This window comes from Halichoerus grypus, chromosome 5 (assembly GCF_964656455.1).
Source record: "Halichoerus grypus chromosome 5, mHalGry1.hap1.1, whole genome shotgun sequence".
Classification (NCBI taxonomy): Eukaryota; Metazoa; Chordata; class Mammalia; order Carnivora; family Phocidae; genus Halichoerus; species Halichoerus grypus.
In genome coordinates, this window is record NC_135716.1 from 64956099 (window position 1) to 64981359 (window position 25261).

At 38.8% G+C, this 25261-nt stretch overlaps 1 long non-coding RNA gene across 1 annotated transcript in view; it reads left to right on the forward strand.

The window, feature by feature from the left end:
• The first annotated feature begins 494 nt into the window (after positions 1 to 494).
• LOC118534288 (uncharacterized) overlaps positions 495 to 25261 on the forward strand; it is a 56961-nt gene continuing 32194 nt past the window's right edge. The window contains exons 1-2 of the long non-coding RNA XR_013447861.1: positions 495 to 627; positions 4767 to 4817. This is a non-coding gene — a long non-coding RNA (uncharacterized LOC118534288). The remainder of the gene's footprint in view (positions 628 to 4766; positions 4818 to 25261) is intronic.

Sequence of the window (25261 nt, forward strand, 5' to 3'; positions counted from 1 at the left end):
GACTATCATTTCAGAATTTGACAAGAGATAAAACATTGTCATTAAAAGGGAAAACTGGACCTGACAGGGTTGACCACCACTCAATTCCAAGAAGTCATCCGAGATATACATGGACATAACTGAGGATCACAGTGTAATCCACACATTTTTCATCAAGTTGATTATAACTGTGCTTCCTTCCTTGGTCTTGTTACAGTATCTGCAGAAGCAGCAGCATCTGCAAAATTACAGGCTCAATATCCTATATTTTTCAATTACTCACAAAAAATGTAATCACTGAAAATATTTAAAATATATTCATACAATACCAAAAAATAATCTCACACATCAGTTGTGGCACATACTACAAATCATGCTTTAGGAAATACAGGATTTTCCATTCTAATGATATAGAAGAATGCCCACACATATTAGTTAACAAAAAAGTTGGTACCATTTTTCTAAGATTTTATTTATTTATTTGACAGAGAGAGAGAGAGCACAAGCATGGGGAGCAGCAGAGGGAGAGGGAGAAGCAGGCTCCCCCCCGAGCAGGGAGCCCAATGAGGGGCTTGATCCCAGGACCCTGAGATCGTGACCTGAGCCGAAGGCAGACACCTAACTGACTGAGTCACCCAGGTGCCCCAAGTAGGTACCATTTTTAATAAATATACATATTGGGGAAAATTTGAAAGATCTACACCAAAATATCAACAGTGCTTACCTCAGAATGGGAGATTATGTGTGATGTTTTAGAATGGGCATATATTCTTAAATTAAGGGGAAAAAAGGCTATTTGAAAAATATATTCAGTAGATAAAATTGGAGGGAGCTATGGGACATTTATGTTCATATATACATCTCTGTAGTATTGCTCCTGTAGTGAAACCAGTATACAGCATATATCTTTCTTTTTATTTCTTTTTATTTATTTCTTTTTATCCAAAAATTTACATTACCTCTTACCACACAAAGTGGAAAGACCTATAGAGCAAGCAGAAATTCATTAGAAGAATCATAAAGTGAACCAACAATTCCCCTACTTCCATTAGTATTTTTAGTAGTGTCCATGGATTAAATGAATAATTTCCAAAACTTCGTTTAAAAGTCACCTTTAGAACAAAGTATTCTCATGGCAGGATATGTAAGGATTGAGGTCCCTTTTCTTGAAGTGATCTCCTTCCAGTTATCTCAGGAAAAAAAAATTAGATCCTCACTTGTGTTTTATCTTGTCTGAGCATATACTTAATACTTTACATCCTGCAAATGTATAGACTACATCACTTCTTTTGTGTAAGCTTCTGTAATGAAACACACGCTACACCTGTGGAAGCTGTGGGCAAAGCCTCAGAGATGGAGCCCACAAAGGTTTCAGGTCCCTCAGACAGTGGGGGAATGAGGGAATACCTCTGCAAGCAGGGATCCTTTAGACTAAATAAATTATAGATGGAAGTCAGTTCAAAGGTTTTTGCTCAATTGTGGAGGGGAATTTTGTGGGAAAAAAAAAATACTCTTTTTGTCAACACTTAAATTCCACTTCAAGCCAGAATTTTTCAAATTGTGGGCTACAGACCACCTAAATCAGAACCACCTGCTTTATTTAAAAATAATAATAAAATAATGCAGAGTCCCAGGTAATTCCCTGGATTTACTGCCACTAAATCTTAAGGGCTGGATTAGGGACCCATGGTTAAGCAAACCGTCCAGGGGATTCTACTGTGCAGAAATGTTTGAGAACAATTTCTGTAGGCCAGAGGTTCCCAAACTTCAGAGCAGAACATCTGAGTGTCTGGAGAATTTGTTAAAACACAGATTGCTTACTCCACCTTCAGGTTTCTGGTTCTGGAGGCCTAGGAGAGGCCCAAGACTTTATATTTTTAACAAGTTCCCAGATGATGATGGAGCTAATGGTTGGGACCACACTTGGAGAACCCTGTACTCAGCCCAAGAAACTAGGGAGAATCTACAGGCATTTCCAGAAACCTAGGAAATGCAATTTGAGACTTGAGTATTTTTATTAAAGACTCAGAAAAGAATTCGTTGAAGAAGTTTGTCCTTATTTTGGTTTTTATTTTCTTTAATTAGGATTTTTTTTCCACAAATAATTTTTATTTTTCCAGTAAAATGCTTACAATCTATGTCCATCCATTCAGGATTCTCCAAGGCTAATAATAAACAGCATCCTTTTTCCTTCATTTTGTACCTTTTATATTTGAGAATATTGATGAATGAACTCAAATGATGCTTGATTTTTCAGATGCCTGCATTAATTTGATTTCAGTGACCCACTGAACACCAGTGTTAACATAACAACAATTACCAGAGCTAAAGCTACAAAATAGGAAGGAATATGAACAGCCTATGTGCAAGATTATAGTTAAGTCGTAGTGGACTGTCCTTTAAAGGCTATTATGAGAATTCAACATAATCCCAGAAAAGTAAATCTAAATCTATGCCTTTTTCCAAGCCAAGCTCCTTACGCTAAATAGAAACATAAGCATGCCTGGAAAATCAGGAAGCTATATATTGCTAATATTGGTTCCCATGAGACCCACCTCATGTGCTCATAAAATCATAGTATTTTTTCAAAACAAAGGTAGTACTGTACACTCTAACATAATTCATTTTTAAGCAGTGCTAATGACATTTGTGAAAGAAAATGTCAGCCAAACTGCAATAAAACATTTCCAGGCCAATAAAAGTAGTTTGAGTTGAGTGCTTTAAAATTTTTGGCTTTGGAAGGTTAAAATAATAAGTGAATCTCATATCCAAAAAATACATTGCTAAAGTTATTACCAGATACAGTTTATTCTGCATCATAACTAAAGTCTCAGGGACGTCTCAGTTTAGATCCTGTAAGGTGATCCCTATAGGACTACATTTGTTGTGTGGCTGGCTCTTCTCTGAGGAACAGAAAGTTATATAGAGGGCCAATACCAAACATTTTAGGAAATAAAAAAAACACTTTTATTTCCAGCAGAATTATTAAGACTATCATTTTTGGAGTTAAATCCTAAATTCAAATTCTTTGCCAGTTTCCTCATCTATAAAGTGGAAATAATGATACCTGCTTTGCAGGAGTGCTGTAAAGAAGAAATGAGATGGTGAATAATATCCTTTAGCATGGTCAAAGCACTTTGGAAGTTCTCAATGATAAGTCAGTATAATTTTGACTCTTACTAGCTTTGTTATTCTTATAGAGAGGCAAATTACACACTATGGATTTAAAGGAAAAAGAGATCAGATATGCTTGGGAGACTCAAGAAAGACTTCATTCAGTATGTGGGTTTTGTGAAGAGCCTCGAAGGATGCATGATATTTATTTAGGGCAAGATGGAAGAGCTACATCTTTCTATAATCCTGGCACACAGACCCTTACCCTGCCAGTGTAACTTCCTTAAGAGACATGGGCAGAGATGAAACTGTACATGTTAAAATTTACAATACTTATTTATGATTGCACGTACTCAACTCATTTATTCAATGAATTTTTATTTCTCTCTTTGATTTGAAGCAGGCAATACTTGTTGAGGTGCTCTAATATAATAGTCAAAAAAAGCAAGTAAAGAATATTTTGAATAAGTGTTACTGTGAAATAATTTCAAAAGAGCATACTTGTTATTAATGACAGGCAGTGTATTATGTACTTTTTGGCTTGTCATCCTGACTATGGAGTACATGTTGTAAAGGAAGAAAAGTGGGTAATTATGTTTCACATGAACATCAAATTGAGTGTTCCTTCCTTGTAGTTTTGTAAAGTAGAATTGTGGCAAGATTGTCCCTAGTTAATGCCAGGAAAAATGGGAAATAAATGTCTTTTTTAAAAATGTCTCTTATATAAACAAGTAAAACCTGTTAAAATGGTTTGCAGTCATTGAACATAGGTCAATTCCTGTTAAAACAAACTTCATGGGTAAGTCTGAATTATTTTGTTGTGTTGGTATTTTGTTGTATCAAATATTGTTTTGCATGAAATTAAATGTATAAAGTTTGTATCAGTGCAAAATAAATATCAAAATTTTGGAGTTAAATCCTAAATTCAAATTTGGCTTTGGAAGGTTAAAATAATAAGTGAATCACATATCCAAAAAATACATTGCTAAAGTTATTACCAGATACAGTTTATTATTATTAAGCCATTGTTGGCAAGTAATTTTTCAGTAAAAAGTTTTAATTTTACTTTTGTTCATCTTACAGGTGCAAACTTATAGCTCAAAAGATGAACAAGTGCTTTTTAAATTTTGTTCTATAAATATAGCAGTTAATTTTTCCCTTAGATGTCTATTTTAATGATTGCTTTCAAGATAGTTATCAGAAAAACACAATTGAGATTGTGTCATTAAGATTTGTGTATTATGCATTAAAATGATCTAAGAAGTTCTAATATTCATTAGCATTTTATATCACAATCTCATTCCCAAGGAGTTTCTATATTATAGGACCTTGTTTGGGACTATAGTTATTATCTGGATTTTAATGGTATCACTAATTATTAAAGTTTGATATAAATTGCTGGACTCTAGTCATTTGAGAAACTTCTAGTGTCTCCCATGAATATGATGTTTGGAATACTCTACCCTGATTTGGGAGATAAAGTGGATCATTACCTGGAAACACCCTACAACTTTCTCTTCCACCTTCTCCCTTACCTTTATTATGTGCAAACCCCATCTAGAGTCATCCCTCAGTTCCTTGGGAACCTTTGCTGTGTGTATTAATCAGCTTTTGTTGTGTACCAAAAATTCTCAGTGATTTCCAATAACAAAACGTTTTTATCTTACTTACAGGTTGACTCGGCAGCTACAGCAGTCCTGCTCTGAGCTGCAGGTCGGGTTCAGGTATGTTCCAGGAGTCTTTCATTCTAGGACCGAGGTTAAAGGAACAGTGGCTCCTAGGCAAACTCTTCTTCTTCTTCTTCTTCTTTTTTTTAAGATTTTATTTATTTGACAGAGAGAGACACAGCGAGAGAGGGAACACAAGCAGAGGGAGAGGGAGAAGCAGGCTTCCTGCGGAGCAGGGAGCCTGATGTGGGGCTCGATCTCAGGACCCTGGGATCATGACCTGAGCTGAAGGCAGACGCTAAATGACTGAACCACCCAGGTACCCCTAGGCAAACTCTTCTTAACGTAGGGGGTGGGAACATGAAAGGCAGAGAGGTCAAGTCAAATATTGCAAGCACATTCAAAGCTTCTGCTCACATTCATTGGCCAAAACAACTCATGTGGTCAACATCAATGGAGAGGGTAGGATATTCTTCATATAAGTGAGAAAGGGGAGACAGAAGTGATAATTTGCTGAATAGTACCCCCACTCAACATACCATACAGGACAGACACAGGATAGCAAAAATAAATAGCCCAGCGCAGAAGGGGAAGCAGTCACTGGTCTGTAGCAATTCTGAAATCCCACTGGGCAAATGTTTCCAAGTCCCCAACCTGAAGGTAGGAAATGTTCTTTGTTTAGGCTCCAATTCTGTTCCCTGGGAATAGCTTTTCTTTTCATTGTTCTCATGACTCTTGACTCCACCTTCTGAGAGGTAATTTTCATTATCCTTCTTGGACACTTCTGAAGGAAAACATGTACCCCCTGGCAGCTGAGCGGCTTCCTCATCCTGCTACCCGCCTGCAGAATGTTGGGGACCATAGGGTCTTAAATTTTTCATGGTTCATTTTTTTTTATTATTGAAGTATAGTTGACATACAATGTTTTATTAGTTTCAGGTGTGCAGCACACTGATGCTTCAACAACTCTATACTTTACACAGTGCTCACCAGGACGAGAGTCGTTACCATCTGTCACCATGAATATTATCACAACATTATTGACTATAGTCCCAGTTCTATACTTTTTATCTCTGTGACTTACTTATTTTATAACTGGAAGTTTATGCCTCAGTCTCATTCACCTATTGTACCCATCTCCTCATCCCCCTCCCCTCTGGCAACCACGGTTTGTTCTATTTATGAGATTATTTCTGTTGTTCTTTGTTTATTTGTTTATTCGTTTTGATTTTTAGATTCCACTTGTAAGTGAAATCACATGGTATTTGTTTTTCTCTGTCTGACTTATTCACTGAGCATAAATACCCCCTAGGTCCATCCATGTTGTCACATATGGCAAGATCTCATTCATTTTTATGTTGGAGTAATACTCCTGTGTGTGTGTGTGTGTGTGTGTGTGTATCACATCTTTTTTATCCATTCATCTATCAATGGGCACTTAGGTTGCTTCCATATCTTGGCTATTGTAAATAATGCAGCAGTAAACAAAGAGTTGCATGTATTTTTTCAAATTAGCATTTTCATTTTCTTTGGGTAAATACCCAGTAGTAGAATTATTAGATTATATGGTATATCAATTTTTAATTTTTTGAGGAACCTCCCTACTCTCCCACAGTGGCTGCACCAATTTACATTCCCAGCAACAGTGTACAAAGGTTCTTTTTTCTCCAAATCTTCACCAACACTTATTATTTCTTGTCTACTGGTATGAGGTAATACCTCATCATATTTTTCATTTGCATTTCCCTAATGGTTTTGTTGAGCAACTTTTCATGTGTCTGTTGGCCATCTGTATGTCTTCTTTGGAAAAATGTCTATTTTAGATCCTCTGCCCATTTTTTAATCCAGCTGTTTGGTTTTTTGCTGCTGAGTTGTATAAGTTCTTTATATATTTAGCATATTAACTTCTTATCAGATCTGTTATTTGCAAATATCCTCTCCCATTCAGTAGGTTACCTTTTCATTTTGTTGATGGTTTCCTTCACTGTGCAAAAGCTTTTTATTTTGGTGTAGTTACAGTAGTTTATTTTTGCTTTTGTTGTCCTCACCTGAGGAGACATATCCAGAAAAAATGTTGCCAAGGCTGATGTTCAAGACATGACTGCTTATGTTTTCTTTTAGGATTTTTATGGTTTCAGGTCTCACATTTAGGCCTTTAATCCATTTGAATTTATTTCTTGCATATGATGTAAGAAAGTGGTCCAGTTTCATTCTTTTGCATGAATTGGATAGCATGTAGCTATCCAGTTTTCCCAGCACCATTTATTAAAGAGACTGTCCTTTTCCCATTGTATATTCTTGTCTCCTTGGTCATAGATTAATTGACCATATAAGCATGGATTTATTCCTGGGCTCTCTGTTCTGTTCTGTCCATTGATCTATGTGTTTCTTTTTGTGCCAATACCATACTTTTTTGATTACAGCTTTGTAGTATAGTTTGCCGTCAGGAGTGTAATACCTCCAGCTTTATTCTTTCTCAAGATTGCTGTGGCCATTTGGGGGTCTTTTGTGGTTCCATATGAAATTTAGGATTCTTTTTTCTAGTTTTTCTGAAAATACTATTGGTATTTTGATAGTGATTGCATTAAATTTGTAGATTGCTTTGGGTAGTAGGGATATTTTAATAATATTCTTCCAATCCATGAGCATGGTATCTTTCCATTTGTTTGTGTTATCTTCAATTCTTTCATCAATATCTTATAGTTTTCAAAGTACAGGTCTTCCACTCCCTTAGTTAAATTTGTTCCTAGATATTTTCTTCTTTTTGATGCAATTGTAAATGGGATGTTTTCTTAATTTCTCTTTCTGCCACTTTGTTATTAGTGTATAAAATTACAACAGATTTCTGTTTATTAATTTCATATGCTGCAAATTTGCTGAATTCATTTGTTAGTTCTAATAGGTTTTTGGTGGAGTCTTTAGGATTTTCTTTTTATAGTATCATGGCATCTGTAAATGTGAGTTTTACTTCTTCCTTAGCAATTTAAATGCCTTTTATTTCTTTTTCTTGTCTGATTGCTCCTGCTAAGACTTCCAGTACTACGTTGAATAAGAGTGGCAAGAGTCAACATCCTTGGCTTGCTCTTGATCTTAGAGGAAAAACTTTTAGTCGTTCATTTTTTTATATAAAATTTTAATTGAAAATAATTTTAGATTTACACAGAAGTTGCTAAGATAGTACAGAGAGTTCCATTTACCGGATACCTAGCTCTTACTATTATTAAAATTATACATAGTATGGTATAGTTGTTACAATTAATGAACCAATTTTGATACATTATTATCCTAAGTCTTTTTCATGGCTCAAAGAGTCACAGTCTCTTTTAATCCAGGCAATAGGGCTTTGGGAGTTATATTTCTCCCCAAAAACTATTTTTAATTTTTTGTGTGATTTAAGTTAGCTCCATGAGACAACTATATCTACAATAATTTTCAAGTCATGCCTCTCTTTCTCTCTAGGCTTAATTATAGTGTTTGAGCTTATTAAGTTAGTGGAACCTAGTCCTTATCTCTTTTCTATGAGCTATTTGGCCCACATAAGAGAATTCACTGGATACCACCTTAATCCATTAAGACATTTAACAAAGAGTATGATAGTAATATTTATTTGATCTTTGTCTTGAGACTTGGTCTTAATTAGCATTAATCAGAGTTTGTGGCTTTCAGCATTTTTCAGTTTTTCCTTTTTCTATTTGAGGATGAGAAACAGATCCATTTTTCATATTTGCAAGTCCCGGAATCTCTGGAGTCACTCTTTACTCTTTAATCCCTGAAGACCTTGATCAAGAGCAGCAACCAACTCATGCTAATAACAGTCTGTCTTGAAATCTTGTCACCCAAAACCACCCATTCATGAGGTATATTTTCTGTCCTCAAGTAATTGCAGGTTTTACCAAATATTTGCTACTAGTAATCTTGCTCTACAAGATCATCATCTTTCTAGTCTTCAACACTTTCCTGCTGCCTGCTGTTCAGTCCCAAGGGAAGGACAAGTATTTTAAGTTCTTATCACAGCAGCACCATACTTTTAGGGACTAATTTCTAAATTAGTCAGCTTTTGCTGTAATAATGCTGTGTAATAAAAAAACACACATTTCTATGACCTATAAAAGGAAGGTATCTTGCTCATGGGTCTGAGGTTGCCTGCAGTGGCTCTGCTCCAGCCTGTAGGCGGTTCAGGCTTTTCTATACTCACTCTGGGACCCAGGCTAAAGGAGAGGGCTCTTTCTATGACAGAGGGCAAGAATGCAAAGGCCAAGCCCAATGACAGGAGCACATTTTAAGCATCTACTCACATTTTATTGGCCAAAGCAAGTCACATGGCGAGACCTAATGTCAACGGAGGGAGAAGAGGAAATGCAATTACTTATATGACAATAATACAATCTACCTCACCAGACAAAGGTCTGGCCTCTGTTATTCATCATTCAGGTGGTCACTAAAATGTATGGGGAGCAGGAAGAGGAGGTATGCAAATATGGTTAGGGAAAAAAATGTTTAATATGCAGCCGCCTAAAATTCAAAGCCCCTTTTCTTCCCCCTTAAATAGCTCCTTTCCCTAAAAGACCAGCTAGGGCTGGGCTGCATCCATACAGCCCAGATAGTAATCTGACCCCGATTCCATGCTGGACGCTCCTCAGTGTTCCCCAAGGGCTGCTGTTTCGCTCTTCACCAGTTATATCCAGCTCCAAATGATCTAGAGTTTTCTCTTTCCAACCCTACTACCTCTGCTGCAGATGACAGAGCTAATCCTTTTGTCTTTTTAAGGAATTTACAATGTCCTGATGGGTCTCCAAGTTCTTTCCTGGCTTTAAGCAGAGAGAAGAACTGAAAGCAGAGTTGCTTGGGCATGGTCCTGATCATCCCATCCCTTTCTTTAATGCCAAAGCCAAGGTCCCTAGCATAGTAGATGTACCTTTACACCTGCTCCTCCTGGGGTATTGAACAGCGGGCTCTAGCCACACTTGTAATCCCTCCATTTTTCTCAGTGCCTTCCTCTTTTCATCCCCACTGGCTCCAACTCATTTGGGCCATCATCAGCTCTAGCTTGGCTTCCTCCCTTTGAGCCTGGCTCTACTTCTTGCCTGCCTATCTCCAAACCACTTTCCATTATTCAGAGTGGTTTTTCTGGGATGAAAAGTTGATCTTATGGCTCTCTTGTCTTAAATCTTTCAGTGTTTTTACATTTTGCCTCTAAAAGGTGACTTTCCAAGTATGCCCATCTTGTCCCAAAATATTTAGTGTTGCTAAAATATCAAGCTTCTCCCACACACTCAAACTCTCACACTTCCAGGCTTTTGGATACAAGTGAAATGGCCCTGCCATTCTGCTGGAGGGGAGTACTGGGCAGCAGAGTAGGCCTGAAAGCTGAAGTTCCCCACAAGGTTGCCCTTACCCCAGCCAAATACCTCCATGTGCCACCCCTGACCTCCCCAAAGGGAGAAGAAACTGCAGACAGAAATGTAATCATACTGCTGGACACTATTTTAATCAAGTCTTTTTTTTTTTGTTTTCAAGTAACAAACACATCAAACTAGTCAAGCACAATAGTGTGGTTATTGTAAAGATTTTAGGGTGTCTCATAAGACTCAAGATCAAGACAGCAGGCCTTGTGAGTCACTGAAATGAGGAATTGGCTACTACAGTAAAAATTGAAGCCAGATCTGAGCAGTATGCTACCAACCCAGGAGACCAAATGCTGGACTTATCAAATGCCAGCCGTATACAGCCTCTCTTTCTCCCTGAAACTGACCCTCCCGCCACTTTCTATGCAGAGAACCACCATATAATTGTTCCCTACACATGATAGCCACTGGTGGAACCAGACAAGGGCATATGATCCAAATGCTTCTTATCCATTGCTAGCTAGAAATTCATGAGGTGGGTTAGTGCAAAGGTCTCACCCCAATAGTATCAATGGCAGTTAGCCAAATCAATTAGGATCCTTTGGATTGGGAAATATGGAAGGACTAGCCAGTGAGATAAACATGTAAATGGAACCAATTTACAGAGAGACACAGATGACTAAGAGACCATGTTGACTTAGAGACTTGGAGAGAGTTGTTGGCCTCGAGAAGTATCTTTCCCAGTTATAATTTGTAGGTGCCTGTATTAGTTTGCTGGGACTGCTATAACAAAGTATCAAAGACTAAGTGGCTTAAACAACAAAAATTTATTTTCCCACAATTCTAGAGGGTAGAGTCTGTTATCAAGATACTGGTTTCTCCTTGGCTCATAGATGGCTGTCTTCCCTCTGTACAAGTCTGTGTCCTAATCTCCTCTTTTCAGAAGGATACAAAACAGATTGGATTAGGGCCCATGCTAATGATCTTATTTTAACTTAATTACCCCTTTAAAGAACCCATCTCCAAATCAGAATCACGTTCTGAGGTATTGGGGGTTAGGAAGTCAACATATGAATTGAGGGGCTCAATTCGGTCCATAAGAGTGTCCTCTCCCTATTATTTAAGTGTTTTGTGTGAGTCTATGCCATCAAAACAACCTGACAAATTATATTAGGACTCTCTGTTGTAAGAGGCAGAAAATCCTATTCAAACAGCCTTTAGGAAAAAGGGAATTTATTGGCTCAAGTAATTGAGAAGTTAGGAGTATCACTATCTTTAGGCATGTCTGGATTAAGAACTATAATAATGTCATTTTATCTGTCAAGGTCCTAGCAGGAAATATACGGCTCCATTCAATTGAGTTAAAAAAAAAAAAAAAAAAAAAGGACTAATTACAAAGATGGGGACAGGGTTTAGGAAAATTATAAGGGTTGTTGATATACCAAAGCAAGTAATAGTGGGACATTGTTATCATCTCTAGACCTAAAGGAGCAAGGCAAGAGTGCTTACTGGAATCTGAAGATAAGAGAGTTTTATGGAGAGGGTTTCCTAACAGGAGCTGTAGCCTCCAGTAGAGGGACAGCCAACCTGAGCAAACCCCACAGAAAAGGACTGGGAAATAATCTAATATCTCTGATCTCCTCACAGCACTCCCGCCTGGAAGCCAGGGGAGAAAAGAGATTGATAGAATCCATTTAGTCAGCCAGTAGAGAGGAGGAGAGAGATCTGGGGGCAAGGGGAAAATGGCCAGCACCACCATTAAAACTTGGTCTTGCTCTCCATCTTCTGTGTTGGTGTCTTTTTAACAGGGTCTCAGCTCGTCGCTCTTTTCAATCTGTAGGAAGAGAGCTTTTCTTGCCCAAGTTTTTCTTTTTTTTTTTTTTTAAGATTTTATTTATTTTTCGAGAGAGAGAGACAGCGAGAGAGGGAACACAAGCAGGGGGAGTGGGAGAGGGAGAAGCAGGCTTCCCGCTGAGCAGGGAGCCAGTTGTGGGACTCGATCCCAGGACCCTGGGATCATGACCTGAGCTGAAGGCAGACGCTTAACGACTGAGCCACCCAGGCGCCCATCTTGCCCAAGTTTTTCTAATAAAACCCCAGAGTTTAGTCTCATTGGCCTGGCTTTTATCACCAAATTCACCTCTACTTCAATCTATATGCCCACCTCTAAATCAATCCCACTGTGGTCAAAGGACAACTGAGCGGGTCATGATTACCTGAATATCCTTGGAGCTAGCAGGGTGAGGTCAATCCCATAGAAACACATAGTGTGAAATGGGAGACAGTGGCTCCCCAAAGGAAAAATTCAGGTGTTGTTAACAGAAGAAGGGGGAATATATAGAGGCTGACAGACAAAAACAGCATGTGTACACTACATTACCCAGACTACTCATAGTCCAGTCCTTGGTAAATATGCAATGATTTATTGCATTGATTGGATACAGTATGTTTTGAGAACTTTCATTGCACATAGTTGGAGCTGAATAAATATTTACAAAAATTTGTTGGAATGTAAATGTTAATAATCTATGGGCAGAATTATTTTGCAATTGACTAGGAAATGTTTCTGAATACAGAGGATATTTTTCCACTTCCAATCTTTATAGTGATCCTTATGGATATTGACTTATGATTATTAACTTCTTATTTCTAGAAATCTATATTTATACCTCAAACACTGTCTCTTTCAGTGTTCTGAATTATTTTGTAAACCCTGTTTATTTGCTTTCATTAGACCACAGTCTTGAGAATTTCTGGCTTGTTTACACACATCACCAAGTATTTTTTTAGACTCATTTAGCAAAAGATCATCATGAAAGAGGCAATAAACTGAAGTAAGATTAGTGAACAATTTAAGTTTAACTGTTAATAAGGTTTCTTTGTTCCTACCCATTAAAGATGACTATCAGTGTTGCTAAGAGATGTTTATTAAACTGATAAAAATAAATATTGTCTTTAAAAAGTCAAGCTGCCTTTATCTGATCTCAAAGGTAAGCTTATAAAATTAATCCTTCTGGTGTTTGCTTGTTATTCAAGCATAACTTTTCTTCTACACACAGCGACTAGTTTTTTTGTTCAGCTCCAGCAAAGTTTTGGCAGAAGTTCTGTCAGTGGCTCTTTGGAGAAGAAGCCCTACCAGTAGGGCTCAAGCAACATTTTGCAGGGAGTGGGAGCAGGGAGTCAGAATGGGCTGACATTGACAATCAAAGAATTTCCAAAGTCTAAGAATCACTGTTTTTAGTGGTTTAATCCCATTGAAAGTTTCAGTTAGGGAAGCTTCCCCTTTATGTCTCCCATATTCTGGAGACCAAGGATTTCATTGATTTATTACATGAATATTTATATAGCAGACAAGAGAAGCATGGACCTCATCTTAATGGAACTTAATTTTCTATGGGGGGGGGTGCCCTAATGCATGGATGATGGGGGTTGTCATGGTGTTTGAAGATATCCATGTGTAAATGGGCGCAAGGTAGTACGACTGCTGTCCATTCATCCTTGCACAGAACATCCTAGGTAGAATAGGAGAGAAAACCTGAAGTCATGAAGCATTCACTTTTATATCATCTGTGCCAACAAAGGTAAGCAGCAATGTAAAGAGCTGCCCAAATCTTACCTGTTTATTCCACCATTGTTGAATAATTGATGCATAGTAAGGGTGGAAGATTTAACTTCTTTCTCATCTCTTACATAGACATGCCATCTATCTGAATCCCTGCCTCTTCTATTAAGCCTTTCTGATCATTCCAGCTCAGAATGATCTTATTCTTCCCCTTTTTCTCAACTCCAGTAGTGCTTAGACGTAAATATATAGTCCCTCATAGTAGTATCTGATTTTTAGATGTCTTGCTATGTTCCTCGAGGGCAGGAACCAGATTTAATGTTCTTTTATTATTCCCTAGAGCCTATAGTCTGGGGTAGAGCCAGAGCTCTATATCTACTGGCTAAAAGAACAAGAATGCTTTGCTCAGGTTAAGATTAAACTTAGTTTGTATTCTCGGGCCATAAACCACCCAGTAATTAGAGGGTTATTCGTGTAGGAGCAGCCTTGAATGTAACTGTATTGGAATAGATCTTATCTGGTAGCTGGATGAAATAGACCAGGCCTAATAAAAATCTAATAAATTAGGTCAAAACTGACCCAGAGAACATCAGAGCTGGAAGAGTTTGTACCGAAATCATTTGGTGTACAGCTCCTTATTTTACAGAAAGGAAACCAAGGCCCTTAGAGTTTGTGGCTTGCTCCAGGTCACATTGAATTAGGGAGAAAACCCAGACCAGTAACTACAGTTCTTGACCAAATTGTTGGGTAAAGAGTCAGGTTGGAAGTCAACTAGATGAAGATCCAACCTGTGTTTGTCAAGTCATCATAATAGTAAATACCATTTTTCAAACCCTTTTTAGTGTTTCTGGCACCATGTCAGGTACTTACCATACAGTCATACATTACTTCATTTAATCTGCACAACCCACCAGAGGGAGGTGCTGTATCAGCCAAGATTCCTCTTGAAAAACAGAATCAGTAGGAGGTACATATTAAGAGATTTGTTGCAATTGGTTTATGTGATTGTGGGGGCTGACAAGGAAAGTCCAAAATCTGTAGAGAAGAGTAGTCTGGGATTTGGGGCAGAGTGAAGCTGCTGTCCCCAGGTAGAATTTCTTCTTCTTCAAGAAAGCCCCAGCACTACTTTTGAATTCTTTCAACTGATTGAATCAGGTCCATGAAGATTTTCCAAGATAACCTCCCTTACTTAAAATCAACTGATTATGGACTTTAATGACACCTGCAAAACACCTTTATAGCAACACCTAGGATAGTGATTGAATAATTGGAGACTGTAACCTAGACAAGTTTACACAAAAAACTATCATCACAGGTACTATTTTGTTTAACTAGTTCCCCAAGTCACAGGGGTGGTTAGCGGCAGAGTTAAGTCCTCAGGCCCTTTCTGCCTGTCTCCTGACTCATGTCTAAGCCATGCAGTGTGCAGTCTCTAAAGGCAAACTTGAGCGAGCTTTCATACCACTCTGAGGCCCAGATTCTTTCCTCTGTGAAATAAAGAAAATCACGTCTATGGCACAGGGCTGATATGTGAATTAAATGAGAAAAAGTGAAGTGCTAGCACATAGTAAGGATCCAAAAAATGTTAGTTTCCTTTCCTTCCACTTTGTTCTACACACACTCACACATACACGCATGAGCTGTGTTCCCAGTTCATACCAAAATTAATGCCACAAGATGGGCTCTGGCTCAGGTGCAGGTTTCTTTCTAAAATATTACACAAACATTGCAATTTCAAGGAGCATAGCTATGACCTCCGTGAGTCCTTGAGCATTCCTTCTGATTCATTCCATCTCTCTTGCCTGCTTTGACTCCTATCTGCTGGAAGAGTGGGGTTGCTTTCTTAACTGGATAAAAAAGGACAAATTGGTTGATTCTGATTCTTGCTCTTTTGTATTTGCTTCTGCCTTATCTGAATTCAGATCTCTTTTCTGAGAAAGAAATATTTCTGCCTTTATGCAATAATTGTAAGAAATGATCTCATGTGTGTGGACACTTTGTGAGCATGTTCCCCAAAGTCACTGTTCTACTACTTCCTGGTATGTTAGAGGTTGTCTGCAAGGGCAAGAGGATTAGACCTGTTGGAATTCTTTTGTCTCCCTTGACGTGGGTAGGGCAAAAAGGGAATTGATTACTCCTGTTGTGTCCTCAAGATAACAGCAGTCACAACCTGAAGTCCAGTAACCAAGTGGCACTACCTGATATTTTGCAGTTTATCTGCCCAAAGTTAAAACCAACAATTTTAGAAGACCTTCATGGTCTTGACTAAATGCCACAATTAGACTTTACTTTACTAAACTTCACTTCAAGAAATGAAAACATTTCTTCCTGCTAGGAAGTCACAACTACATGTTTTCTATACTACTAACCTGTACTTTTTTAGTGGGGAAGCAGGTATTTATTGAATGCCTCACCTGCCTCAAACTGCCATCCCTAAGTACATCTAATGATAGCATCTCTGCACCTCATGCGGCCGCAGCTGGGAAAAGTAGCCTATGAGTCTCAAATATACTAGGTGGCTCCAACATGTGGTCTCAAAAATATGAACCCTTTGTGCCATTTATCTTGTCCCCCCTCCCATTCTATACTGTCACTATTCCAAACTTCTCCCTGTGTCCCCCTCCCCAACTCCTCCCTCCTTATACCTTACTCTCAGTGGATGACCTTGCCTGGCAGAGAACTCAAATGCTAGCAGAGAGAAACTCCTTCAACTTCCTGACTGATGACCTCCTGCTTTCCTACCAAAACTTTCCTTCCCTCTACTCTCAGAGGAAAGCATATTCCTTCTTCTATTATTCCTGGTGAATCCTTCAATCTAACCTTGTACTCCCCGCCCCCATCTCTATAATTTGCTTTCTGAACTTCTAGACTCTTTTTCACAAGATCCTACCCAACGACCTTTAAAGATATTCAAATCTTGCCCATCAGGAAGGAAGAAATGGAGGGAGAGAGAAGAGAGAGGGGGGAAAGGGAGACGGGGAAGGAAGAAACTCCTCTAGTTATTGTGGTGTCTCCCGTCCTCAGACAGGCTTCTCAGGATGGTTGTCCTCATGTCTCCAGTTTTTCATTTTTCATGATGAACACATTGTAATTTGCCTTTTGTCTCTACCATTTCACTGAAGATGCTTTTGCTAAGGTTATCAGTGACCTCCCAATTGCCAAATCCAATGATTACTTTCCATTCTGTATCAAATTTGATGATTATGGGACATTTGGAACTGTCTCCTTGAAAAAAAATGCATCCTAATTTCCAAGACACCATAAACTCCAGGTTCTCTTCCACCTCCTGACAGATTCTCATCAGAATCCTTCACTGACTTTCTCCATCAACCTGCTCCCTAAGCTTCTGTCCTGACTCTTGTTTTCTTCTCACTCTATATCTTCTTCCAATGATATCCAGGCCTTAGCAGAAACTTTAATAGCTTCTTTCTCCTGTACCAGAGATCACTGCAACATATACAAGTTGCTGCAGCAGTTGCCTGATGCCCAGGGAATTTCTTTAGGAAACACGTTTCACCCATGAACTTAGAACCTTTTTTTCTTTTTAGTTTCCATCCCATTCCCTGGAACAAGGATCCTTGCTCTCTGCTAGGCTTCTTTGCATGCATGACTTATTTAGATGATCAGCCTGGCTTTTGAGTCTACTGTAACAAGAACAATATTATTAATGCATGAGTCCTTCCAACCGTTCTCCTCTTCCTGGCCTCTAAAAGGATCCCGACTTTGTAGGTTTCATTTCTTCTCCTCCCTCACCCTCCAAAGAAGCCTCTTTCTGCCTTATCAGTCTCATTCTGGGGGATTTTAGTGATGTAGGATAAGGAGGAAGTGGGAGGGATATATGAATAGGAGATGTGGGGGCTAGGAGTGGGGGAAGGCTTTTCAGGACATGTAGGAGGGTTAAAGGAGCGGTTTGTGATTAAAGGGAAGCAAATGAGAAAGAGACAGGGGTTTTAAGAAGTATTGCTGTGGTCTTTGTATTCCTTCAAAATATTTTTTTAAATGTAAGCAAATAAAATAACTTCTATAATTTTGCAGTACTTTTTGATTTATGGCAGGTTTTCCTTTATGGCAGGTCTACTGTAAGGATGGACTACAGGGTTTCCCAAGCATACCTCTTCCCCACAAAGACTCTGAACAAAAGTACGGATTTCCCCTTGGACATCACCCCCACAACCCAGACTTCCTCATTTGCCTTGAGGCCAGTCTATGTGGAGGAAAGATCCAAGTGCTCATCTGGTCTTACATATGAGGCTCTGGGTTCTGAACCTGAATCTCCAGGTCGGCTCTCTCTCCTGAGCTCCAGACCGGTACATTGGACTGCTTACAAGATATTTCATTTAGATGTTTCATAGAACCCTCACACAGTCAACTTGTCCCCAAATTGCCTCTTTATCTCTGTCATCCCTTCTTCTTAATACCCCTTCTCTGTGCCCCTCAGTAAAGGACATCAACCTCAACTGAGTCTCTTCCTAAAAAAGCCTGGGTGTCATCCTTCTCTTTGCTAAGCCTTTTTATTCAGGTGGTCACCAATCCTCTCCTACTTCTTAAATATATTGACAAGTTGAGCCATATGATGTTTCCTGAATTCTTGAAGTTTCTAAATTTTTCACATCATGCCACTGGCCACTCTGTTGTTTTTGCACCAAAAGTCTTTCCATTCCCTATCTCTGCTCATCTGTTAAACATTAGCTGATACTTAAACTCCATCTCTTCTTTGAAGACTTCCTTGATTGTCCTAAGAGGACCCAACCACTTTCACCTTTGTACTACCTTGAATGTACCAGTATTAAGGCAGTTGTCACAATATATTGTAATGATTTTATTATTCAACTATCTCTGCTCCTAGACAATGAAATCCATGAGGGAAACATCATATCCTGTTGTTGAATATCTAGCACCCAGCATGGTATCTGGTTTCTAGTAATTGCTCAAAAATCAAACATTTATCAGTTACTTGAGTGAATGAACAATAAATTTGTAAAGTAGTTAGGAATCCAAATTAAAAATAAGAAAGGTATATTTCATGAAATTAAGTAATTTGTCCAATTTTATACAGCTACTAAGTAAGAGAGCAGAGTTTGAACCTGGTCTAAGCCCATGCTTGTTTTTTTTTACAACAACTGCATTACCTCCTAGCTGGTCAGAACCCTTCTTACATTACACTTCAGAAGTTTATATATTTACTTTCTTCACTGAGAGTGATAATGTTGTCTCTCTTTATGGTGACATTTTTAGGGCATTTTCTTGGAAGTGTCTCAGGGAGGCAAGAAGCATTTCAACCATTCTGTTTTCATTGCATATTTTTATGCTCATCTTTGAAGCTTTCCAGAAAATTCAAGATTTTAATGCCTTTCCTTCTACATTTATTTTACAAACTCTAGGTGATAATATTGTTGGAAAGTAGATCAGAGTTGGAATCCCCTAGCTCTACCCATTGTCATTTATGGAAGGCCAGTCATCAATGCCAAGGGCACCCTGAAGCAAAGGTAGGTGGAAGAGTTTATTTTGAAAAACATTAAGGGACATAGTAGAGCTAGATGTTTGGGAGGGGAGGGTTTTGTGTTCAATAAACCCTCACTATTACTCAGCAAGGATCTCTTTGTAGATTTCTCAGAAACCAAGTAGAGCAACCACCAATGCCCAATGAATATTTTTCTTGGATTCATTTCTGAATCTGTGTCCTACCCATCTTCTTTAATTGCTCCCTATGGCAATGTGGCATGTGATGTCTGGACATACTATCTCCGGAAAGAAAACAGAAACAGTTGGCAGTCCACACTCTTCTTTAAGAAAAAAAAAGTTGGTTTTCCCCAGTTGGAGGGTGGAGAGTATGTGAATCAAATCAATGATTGTTTGGGAGTTTTGTTGTTGTTGTCGTCATCGTTGTTCGCTCATTTAAAATATCTCTTTTATTTCATCTCACAAGAATGTTGGGTAATAAATAGTCATTTTTTAAAAATTGTACCACTTTATTAAGTAGTTTGGGGCATCTGAATTCTGTATAAGCAGAGCACAAGGAGAAACGTGACAATAACCATGGATAGGAGTTGCTACTGAATTTTAAAATATGTATGGCCCCTTTCCTCCAAGGAACTTAAGGCTCCTCATTAAACTTTTGTTGCCAAATAGGTATTAACCTTTTTAACACCAAAGGAGACAGGTGAAAGTGTGCACTTTTTCAACACTATTTTATTGAACAATTTAGCAGTCAGCAGCTCACTTGCAGATGGAGTATGTAGAGGAATGTAATTCAGATTCTTATTAATTTGTTCCACCAACATTCACTAAGCACTTTCAAAGCATCAGGACTGTATATGTATACATAGTATGTACCATGTACTAGGGACACAGAGATTAAACAAACATATATGGTCTGTACTATCAAGGCGCTTACAGAAGAATGAATAGTCATGATAGTTACATACTGACTGATGAGAGCCACCATGGCTACAAACACTGAGACCTTGGGAACACATTGAGGGACACCTTGTTGTACGATGGGGATGAAGGGAGACTGCCCAGAAGTGTACCAGGGCTAGGTCTTGAGAAATAAGAGACAGGCCAAGAAGCACATTAAAGGCAGAGGAAGCAGCTCTTTAATAAGCAAAGGAGAGAAGACAGGGCTCCTTCGGGAAATTGTAAACATTTCGGAATGGCTGATACAGAAATTTGGAAGCTGGGAGCAGTAGTTCTGTGAAGGGCATGGTAAGGAGTAGGGAGCAGAGATCAGGTAAGACAAAGGTATGAGCAAGGGAAGCACAGAGAGGGGTTCCATGAAACAACTTTCACAGCTCCCTGTCCAGCTATAGTTGAGCCAAATGTTTCTGATGCCAGGAAAGTGTGTTTCTGGATAGGCCTACCTCTCAGAAACATCCTGAAAGAGTCATGCCCCAGGGTTCACAGAGCCTGTTCTCCTGAGCTCAGGAACTCTAGGAGGCAGGGAAAGGAGCCCTTCTCACTCTCCACCCCAGGAAGCACTTACCCAGAAACTTCTTGTTCCCAAATGGGAACAGGCTTCCTAAGAAACCAGACATTTCAGGTCTTTGTTCTCAGAGTCAGTCAGGCCCAGCCACCACCATCAATTCAACAGCAGTGTTGCCCCAACCTGAGTAACAGCCTGCATTGCTCGGCTGTGTGATTGTGTACCCAACCAGGCCGAGACCTCTCGGCCAGCCTGTTGCTTCTGGTAACTGCTTAGTAAATCCTCACATACATATTGACTCTTCTGAACTATTGTTTAATGGTAATTGATTGATGCTCAATACATATTTACAAATAATAATTACAGTTCGGGCTCTGTCGTGAGGGAAAGACACAGGGAAAGGAAATGGAGCAGAGAGAAAAAGTGAGGCTATAGAAAGAATGTGGAAGAAATAATCATTAATATTAATTTATTGAGAGCTTACTAAATCACCAGTCTCCAGTTTAGCACATGTGTATATTATCTCATTTAATATTTACAATTACCTCTGATATACATTCTTATTATCTCTGCTTAACAGGTGGGGAGGCTCAGAGAAGTTGAGTAACTTTCCTAACGCCAGGAAAGTGTTTTTCTGATTCCAGACCAGCCTTCTTATTTGTTAAATCTAGCTTCTGGAAGAGAAGGAGAGGCCTCAAGGCTTCCGTATAGACATTTTACTAACAGTTTGTACTTTTACTAACAGTTTGTACTTGAAAAAGAGTGGCAGGAGATTCTGCTTTATGTTTCAATAACTAAAGAATAAAGTTTTAATATTGCTTGGGAGGCTTAAAAAAAAATCTATGAACCCAACAACTGTTCAACCACCCACACAATATTCTCTGGACATTACCCTTCCTGCCCTCCCGCACCTCAATTATCCTGATTTTTGTTTATAATCCTTTTATATCCATTTTGATCATTAACTTCCTAGGAATGACAAGGGTATGTATGCTTCTCTGGGTGCTCTGACTTAGCAGGGAAGCCAGCGGTTAGGTTCTGGTGTCTAATATATGATATCATGACAAATGCCCACATTTGATTTATCCTTTCCCATAGCATGGGCTTGGGACTTACCATTAGATGTGACAGAAAAATTTTTTTCAATAGAATTACCCACGAATGACTAGTGGGTGGCTTTAAAAGCATTAGTTCGTAAATGCACTCTGGCTATCAGATTGTCAAAAGCCCCACAGAAAATCCATTTAAAGATTAAACATGAGTGTTTTTTAAAGAGGTCTGCTTTTCCTATTCCTAACATGGGTCTGTACTATTTGTACTTTTATCACTTATTATATGTAATTTAGGAGACAGATGTTCTGTCTTACTTAGCCAGAAGATAAAATATTGTTGAGTAAGCAGTAACATATTTTAGAATAGGTTAATGAGGCTCAAAAGGGTAAATAAAAATGAGGAAAATGTACCTCAAGTCACAATACTTATAAATATAAGCATAGTCTGTAGTTAAATGCAGTAGAATTAAATACAATAGGCTATTTTCTTTCATGATTTCTTATATGTTCCAACAATAATGATTATTCAGTTGAACTACAGTACTGATTAAGAATGTAGTTTTAAGCATCAGATTGAGAAGTGCATATTTAAGTTCCTACCCTGAACTACCCATTCAATAAAATAGCTAGTGAGCACCTGCCTTAAAGCAGGCGCCATTCCAGGAAGTGAGGATACAGTAGTGGAGAAAACAAAGGTGTTCACTCATGAAGCTTATAAATTCTAGTGGGAGGAGACAGAAATGGACCCATAAACATATGGTGTGTCAGGTGGGAGAAAATGAAGCAAAGCAAAAGATCTAGAAAGTGGTAGGGTGTTATTATTTTAGCTGGGGAGTCAGGGAAAGGCCTCCCTCTGTGGTGACATTTGAGCAGAGATATGGAGGAAGTGAACATATGAGCCATTCAAGAAACAGAGAAAAAAACATTCCAGGACACATGAGCCATGCAGTAATTAAGGGAAGAACATTTCTGGCAGAGGAAATATCAAATACAAAGGCCCTAAAGCAGGATGCTACTTGGTGTGTTTGGGGCGCAGTGAGGAGGCCAGGGTGAAAGACTTACTAGGATTTAAATCTCAATTAACTATAAGCATATGAATTTTTTCATTTTTAAAAAATTTTCTAATAAACTGCTGATAAAGCAGAGCATCTTTTTGTTTCAACCTTATTAAAAATCTTAAGTTTCCTATTTGGGGTCAATAATACATTACCAACTTATTTTAACTTTTGTTCTTCCTTTTGTGTCTATAGTATGCCAAGCATATGTAGGCACTATTAGGTGCTGGGCAAACAGCAGTGAACATCACAGATATGTTCCAGCTTTGACCAAGTGTGGAGTTGAAGAACTTGCATTCCTTGAGGTCTTAATTTTCATGATACAATATGGAAAGGCTTAAGAGCCAGGATTGGGAATTCAGCTAGGAAGAGGAGTGGGAGAGTGCTGAGAAGTCAATGATAGAGAGGATCAAGGAAGGTCTGTGGGCAGACGAGTTCCAGACTCTGAGAGGAGAAAGAGGAAGAATCAGATGAGGAAACCTAGTGGCCCAGAAATTCAAGTGACCCACCAGGCAAAAGGTTTGGGTATCAAGAGACAGGAGTCCTAGCCAGGTACCTCAGCTACAAGAGATCTACATAAAAGGCAGAAGGCACCCCAACAAGAAAGGAGCTGAAACAGCCTGTTTGCTAATAGGACTCAAGATCTGGCATGAGGAGTTTTCAAGCATTTTTGTCAGGTCCAAAGGACAAGATCTTAATTTCCCTGTTGAGTTTAGACCACAAGTTGAAAAAGTGAAAGCAGAGGTTTGATTGTATTTTTCATCACAGTTTGAGTTGGTGCATGTTTGCTAAGTTGAATTGCCTAGTTGCTGACTCATTCCCTGCAGTGGACCCCATCTGCTAGTTTCTAAGCATTGGTGTCCTCTGTACCCTCAAGGGTCTCTTGGCCCACCACTGTCAGTAGTCTCTGCCCTCTTTCCCAGCTGTCTCTCCTCTCCCATGCCCCTGACTAACAAGGACTCCCACTGTAGAAAGTGCCAGAGCACAAAATAATGGCATTTTCAAGAAATCTCTGAGATCAATTGGACTTTTTTGCATGTCTGTTCTTTCTAGGAAAAAAAAAAACCCAGAAAACTTAGCCTCTAATTTTAATTCATTTATATGGATAATCAAGACTTTTTGTTGTTATTGTTTGTTCTTTGGGATTCTTTTTTTTGGGAGGGGGTAATTTTTGCCCCGTTTACATTTTTAAAACAGGCACACATACTATCTTCCCCATACATGTATACATACATCTTATATCTTTTACATAAATAGTGTAAATCCACATATGATTATATCTTATGCACATTCATAACCATCCTTATCTATGAAAGGAAAACAGGGTTCAAAATATAAACTGAAGTAGAATGTGAATGCTGGGCTCTGGGCTTTGTATAACATGAAGCAAAAGAAGTCTATGGCTGGCATTCATAAAAATTAGTTTAGGTGTCTGAGTCCTACTGGATGTTTCTTGGTTGACTTGGCAACCCAGTGTACAGATAAACTCTGAGAAGATGAAAACTCTGGAAGGAAGTTGAGATACACTGACTTAACAAAACTACACTATTATAAGGATGATTGCATTCACCTTGTTCTATCTCCTTCAAAAAGATGTTTTAAGAATATTCTAATTTGGGGGGCTCAGAAGTTTTTCTTATTAATAATTTTTTTTCTAAGTAGAAAGGTAACCCTACCTCATATAGAAAATTTGATGAACACATCTATTTCCTCTACCTCTTTTTTTTTAGATTTTATTTATTTATGAGAGAGAGAGGGAGGGAGCATGAACGGGGGGAGGGGGAGAGGGAGAGAGAGAAACAGACTCACTACTGAGCAGGGAGCCCAACGTGGGGCTCGATCCCAGGACCCTGGGATCATGACCTGAGCTGAAGGCAGACGCTTAACCAACTGAGCCACCCAGGCGCCCCTCCTCTACCTCTTAACTGAATCCTCTCAACCTCAAGCCCAATGACTGCATGCAGGGAGATCACCTTTAGCTCCGCTTAAGCCTCAGACAGCATCAGCTCTGCTGCAACAGGCACAGGCAGACCAAAATAGGGGCCTGGCCAAGACAGCATTCTGAGGTGTCTGTGCTGGGCGTGTCAATTCTGGCACAACATCTTGACTGTATTAGTTAGTTCCCTTCTACCCCGATTAGTTATCTATCTGTAACAATTTAATGCAGAGGTTCTTTAACTTAGGGATCTGACAAAGGGTCTTGTTGGAATGACAGCATCTTTTAGAAAGAGAACTACACCTAATGTTTACTGAACGAGTAGCTTAGATGTAAAAATACAGGTAATTCTGAATACTCTAGTTCTTTCTCACTCAGAAATTGTTGATAACAATTAGTCAGTGTGGTTGTGGGAATTGTCTCAGCTATTATACCGCCTGGATTCTCCTCTGCCAGGTTTTGGGATACACATCTGAATATTTCATCCTACTGCCATGAAATGTCCACTTCTGGTTTTGAGGGCCATTATTACTAATCTCAAAAAAGTTTTCAGGCTTCACTCGTACTGAGTACAGACTATATAGAAAATTATTTGCCTTTCTCTGAAACACTCTGTAAACCCTCCTCTA